Here is a 6,008-nt window from a genome sequence, read left to right as displayed (position 1 = left end):
CAACCCGTGCGGGCCCTGACCCCAGCTCCAGAGGCCACACCCAGGGGGTCCGTGACCCCAGCTCCAGGGGCCCAACCTGTGCAGGTCGTGACCCAAGCGCCAGGGGCCCCACCCGTGTTGGTCCTAATTCCAGCTCCAGGGGCCCAACCCATGGGGGCCCTGACCCCAGCTCCATGGGCCTCACCCATAGGGGCCCTTACCAGACCTCCAGGGGCCCAACCTGTGCGGGCCCTGACCCCAGCTCCAGGGACCCAACCCTTGGGGGCCCTGACCGCAACTCTAGTTTCCCAACCCGTGGGGGCCCTGAACCCATCTGCAGGGGCCCAGCCCGTTCGGGCTCTGACCCCAGCTCCAGTGGCCCATCTTGTGCGGGCCCTGACTCCAGCTCCAAGCGCCCAACCCGTGCGGGCCCTGACCCTAGCTCCAGGGGCCCAACCCGTGGGGGCCCTGACCCCAGCTCCAGGGGCCGAACCCGTGGGGGTCCTCATCCCAGTTTCATGGGCCCAACCCGTGCTGGCCCTGACCCCAGGGGCCCAGACCTCAGTTCCAGGGGCCCAACCCGAGTGTGCCCTGACCCCAGCTCCAGGGGCACAATCCGTGTGGACCCAGATCCCAGCTCCAGGGGCCCATCCCATAGGGGCCCTGACCCCAGCTCCAGGGGCCCAGCCCATGTGGGCCCTGCCCCCAGTTCCAGGGGCCGATATCATGTGGGCCCTGATTCCACCCTCAAGGGCCCAGCCCGTGGGGGCCCTGACCCCAGCTCCAGGGGCCCCACCCGTGGGGGCCCTGACCCCAGCTCCAGCGGCCCAACCCGTGCGTGCCCTGACCCCAGCTCCAGGGGCCCAACCCGTGCGGGCCCTGACCCCAGCTCCAGGGGCCCAACCCGTGAGGGCCCTAACTCCAGTTCCAGAGGCCCTACCCGTGCGGGCCCTTAGCCCAGCTCCAGAGGCCCAACTAGTGGGGGCCCTCACCCCAGCTGCTGGGGCCCAACCCGTGTGAGTCCTGATGCCAGCAGCAGGGGCCCAACCCGTGGGGGCCCTGGCCACAGCTCCAGTTGCTCAACCTGTGGGAGCCCTGACCCCATGTCCAGGGGCCCAACCCGCTTGGGCCCTGACCCCAGCTCCAGGGGCCCAACACGTGTGGGCCCTTATGTGACGAACTGGGAAAATTCTTAATGTTTTCTCTGAGTACTGTGTTGGTGCCTCAGTGTCCCCATGGCAGTTCTTAAGTATCTGGCAGAGCAAAGGGCCAGTGCACCTAAATGCCTGACACTCTGTCTCCTAGCAACTGATGGCCTGGGCCCCTCCTCTGCAAAGGTGCCAGCTGAAGGTGTTGGAGACTAAGGGATCAGGTGACCTCCTCGCCCAGGAAAGGGGCTAAGCAGAAAAGAGGGGCTGGGAGGGGTTGTTAGTCTGGAGCTGGCTGGGGTCAAGGGTGGAGGGCAGACCTGGGAGTCTGGCTCACTGCCCCCCAGAATGGACCCAGCCGAGGGGTCCGGTTCGCTGTATCTACAAGCTCTGTTTTAGACCCTGTTCCTGTCATCGAATAAACCTCTCTGTTACTGGCTGGCTAAGAGTCATGTCTGACTGCAACGTGGGGGTGCAGGACCCAGTGGCTTCCCCAGGACCCCGCTGGGGTGGACTCGCTGTGGGAAGCGCACGGAGGGGCAGAGGATGCTGAATGCTCGAAGAAGAGACCCAGGAGGTGAAGACGTGTGAGCTTCTTGCCCTGAACAAGTCTGCTCCGAGGGAGAGGAGGCTCCCCAAAGTCCTGTCTAGCTTGGTGGGGAGGAGTTCCAGAGCATCGCCCAGTAACTCTGTGACACCTTACTCCAGCTCCACGGGCCCAACCCGTGCGGGCCCTGACCCCAGATCCAGGGGCCCAACCCGTGCGGGCCCTGACCCCAGCTCTAGGCGCCGAACTCATGGGGGCCCTGACCCAGCATCAAGGGCCCAACCCGTGGGGGCCCTGACCCTAGCTCCAGGGGCCCAACCCCTGGTGGCCATGACCCCAGCTCCAGTGGCCCAACCCATGCAGGCCCTGACCCCAGCTCCAGGCACCAAACCCGTGGGGGCCCTGACCCCAGCTCCAGGGCCTCAACCTCTACGGGTCCTGACCAAAGCTCTAGGGAACCCATCCGTGCGGGCCCTGACCCCAGCTCCAGGGGCTCAACCCGTGCAGGCCCTGACCCAAGCTCCAGAGCCCAACCCTAGGGGGTCCTGACCCCAGATCCAAGGGTCCAACCCGTGCGGGCTGACCCCAGCTGCAGGGTCCCAACTGTGCGGGCTCTAACCTCAGCTCCAAGCGCCAAAGCCGTGGGGGCCCTGACCCCAGCTCCAGGGCCTCAACCTCTACAGGTCCTGACCCCAGCTCCAGGGGCCCAACCCGTGCGTGGCCTGACCCCAGCTCCAGGGCCCAACCCGTGGGGGCCCTGACCTCAGCTCCAGTTTACCAACCCGTGGGGGCCCTAACCCCATCACCCAGGGGCCCAACCCGTTCTGGCCCCGACTCCAGCTCCACGCACCCAACCTGTGCGGGCCCTGACTCCAGCTCCAAGGGCCCAATCCGTGGGGGCCCTGACCCTAGCTCCAGGGGCCGAACCAGTGGGGGTCCTCATCCCAGCTTCAGGGGCCCAACCCATGTGGGCCCTGACCCCAGGGGCGCAGACCTCAGCTCCAGGTGCCCCAATCGTGCGGGCTCTGCCCCAGCTCCAGGGGCCCAACCCGTGGGGGCCCTGACCCCAGCTCCAGGGGCCCAGCCCATGCGGGATCTGCCCCAGTTCCATGAGCCAAAATCGTGGGGGCCCTGACCCACCCTCAAGGGCCCAACCCATGGGGGCCATGAACCCAGCTTCAGGGGCCAAACCCGTGGGGGCCCTGACCCCAGCTCCAGGGGCCTAACCAGTGCGGGCCCTGACCCGAGCTCCAGGGGCCTCACCCGTGCGGGCCCTGACCCCAGCTCCAGGGACCCAACCCGAGGGGGCCATAACTCCAGCTCCAGGGTCCCAACCCGTGGTGGCCATGACCCCAGCTCCGCTGGCTCAGCCCGTGCGGGCCCTGACCGAAGATCCAGAGCCCCAACCTTTGGGGGCCCCCACTACAGCTCCAGGGGCCCAACCCGTGCGGGCCCTGACCCCAGCTCCAGGCGCCGAACTCGTGGGGGCCTGACCACAGCTCCAGGGGCCCAACCCGTGCGGGCACTGACCTCAGCTCCAGGGGCACAACCCGTGTGGGCCCTGACCCCAGCTCGACGGTTCTCACCCGTGTTGGCCCTGATCTCAGCTCCAGGGGCCGAACCCGTGGGGGCCCTGACCCCAGCTCCATGGGCTTCTTCCGTAGGGGCCCTGACCCCAGCTCCAGGGGCCCAAGCTATGTGGCCCTGAGCCCAGGTCTTGCGGCCCCACCCGTGAAGACCGTGACACAAGCTCCAGAGGCCCCACCCATGGGGGCCCTGACCCCAGCTCCAGGGGCCGCAACCGTGGGGGCCCTGACCCCAGCTCCAGGGGCCCCACCCGTGGGCGCACAGACCCCAGTTCCAGGGGCCCAACCCATGCGGGCCCTGACCCCAGCTCCAGTGGCCCAACCCGTGCGGGCCCTGACCCCAGTTCCAGGGTCCCCACCCGTGGGGGCCCTCATCCCAGCTACAGCGGACCAACCAGTGCGGGCCCTGACCCCAGCTAAAAGGGCACAACCCGTGCGGGCCCTGACCCCAGCTCCAGAGGCCACACCCAGGGGGTCCGTGACCCCAGCTCCAGGGGCCCAACCTGTGCAGGTCGTGACCCAAGCGCCAGGGGCCCCACCCGTGTTGGTCCTAATTCCAGCTCCAGGGGCCCAACCCATGGGGGCCCTGACCCCAGCTCCATGGGCCTCACCCATAGGGGCCCTTACCAGACCTCCAGGGGCCCAACCCGTGCGGGCCCTGACCCCAGCTCCAGGGACCCAACCCTTGGGGGCCCTGACCGCAACTCTAGTTTCCCAACCCGTGGGGGCCCTGAACCCATCTGCAGGGGCCCAGCCCGTTCGGGCTCTGACCCCAGCTCCAGTGGCCCATCTTGTGCGGGCCCTGACTCCAGCTCCAAGCGCCCAACCCGTGCGGGCCCTGACCCTAGCTCCAGGGGCCCAACCCGTGGGGGCCCTGACCCCAGCTCCAGGGGCCGAACCCGTGGGGGTCCTCATCCCAGTTTCATGGGCCCAACCCGTGCTGGCCCTGACCCCAGGGGCCCAGACCTCAGTTCCAGGGGCCCAACCCGAGTGTGCCCTGACCCCAGCTCCAGGGGCACAATCCGTGTGGACCCAGATCCCAGCTCCAGGGGCCCATCCCATAGGGGCCCTGACCCCAGCTCCAGGGGCCCAGCCCATGTGGGCCCTGCCCCCAGTTCCAGGGGCCGATATCATGTGGGCCCTGATTCCACCCTCAAGGGCCCAGCCCGTGGGGGCCCTGACCCCAGCTCCAGGGGCCACACCCGTGGGGGCCCTGACCCCAGCTCCAGCGGCCCAACAAGTGCGAGCCCTGACCCCAGCTCCAGGGGCCCCACCCGTGCGGGCCCTGACCCCAGCTCCAGGGGCCCAACCCGTGAGGGCCCTAACTCCAGTTCCAGAGGCCCTACCCGTGCGGGCCCTTAGCCCAGCTCCAGAGGCCCAACTAGTGGGGGCCCTCACCCCAGCTGCTGGGGCCCAACCCGTGTGAGTCCTGATGCCAGCAGCAGGGGCCCAACCCGTGGGGGCCCTGGCCACAGCTCCAGTTGCTCAACCTGTGGGAGCCCTGACCCCATGTCCAGGGGCCCAACCCGCTTGGGCCCTGACCCCAGCTCCAGGGGCCCAACACGTGTGGGCCCTTATGTGACGAACTGGGAAAATTCTTAATGTTTTCTCTGAGTACTGTGTTGGTGCCTCAGTGTCCCCATGGCAGTTCTTAAGTATCTGGCAGAGCAAAGGGCCAGTGCACCTAAATGCCTGACACTCTGTCTCCTAGCAACTGATGGCCTGGGCCCCTCCTCTGCAAAGGTGCCAGCTGAAGGTGTTGGAGACTAAGGGATCAGGTGACCTCCTCGCCCAGGAAAGGGGCTAAGCAGAAAAGAGGGGCTGGGAGGGGTTGTTAGTCTGGAGCTGGCTGGGGTCAAGGGTGGAGGGCAGACCTGGGAGTCTGGCTCACTGCCCCCCAGAATGGACCCAGCCGAGGGGTCCGGTTCGCTGTATCTACAAGCTCTGTTTTAGACCCTGTTCCTGTCATCGAATAAACCTCTGTGTTACTGGCTGGCTAAGAGTCATGTCTGACTGCAACGTGGGGGTGCAGGACCCAGTGGCTTCCCCAGGACCCCGCTGGGGTGGACTCGCTGTGGGAAGCGCACGGAGGGGCAGAGGATGCTGAATGCTCGAAGAAGAGACCCAGGAGGTGAAGACGTGTGAGCTTCTTGCCCTGAACAAGTCTGCTCCGAGGGAGAGGAGGCTCCCCAAAGTCCTGTCTAGCTTGGTGGGGAGGAGTTCCAGAGCATCGCCCAGTAACTCTGTGACACCTTACTCCAGCTCCACGGGCCCAACCCGTGCGGGCCCTGACCCCAGATCCAGGGCCCAACCCGTGCGGGCCCTGACCCCAGCTCTAGGCGCCGAACTCATGGGGGCCCTGACCCAGCATCAAGGGCCCAACCCGTGGGGGCCCTGACCCTAGCTCCAGGGGCCCAACCCCTGGTGGCCATGACCCCAGCTCCAGTGGCCCAACCCATGCAGGCCCTGACCCCAGCTCCAGGCACCAAACCCGTGGGGGCCCTGACCCCAGCTCCAGGGCCTCAACCTCTACGGGTCCTGACCAAAGCTCTAGGGAACCCATCCGTGCGGGCCCTGACCCCAGCTCCAGGGGCTCAACCCGTGCAGGCCCTGACCCAAGCTCCAGAGCCCAACCCTAGGGGGTCCTGACCCCAGATCCAAGGGTCCAACCCGTGCGGGCTGACCCCAGCTGCAGGGTCCCAACTGTGCGGGCTCTAACCTCAGCTCCAAGCGCCAAAGCCGTGGGGG

The sequence above is a fragment of the Gopherus evgoodei genome, chromosome 21 (genome assembly GCF_007399415.2).
Source record: "Gopherus evgoodei ecotype Sinaloan lineage chromosome 21, rGopEvg1_v1.p, whole genome shotgun sequence".
Taxonomy (NCBI): domain Eukaryota; kingdom Metazoa; phylum Chordata; order Testudines; family Testudinidae; genus Gopherus; species Gopherus evgoodei.
Note: the sequence above shows the minus strand (reverse complement) of the source record.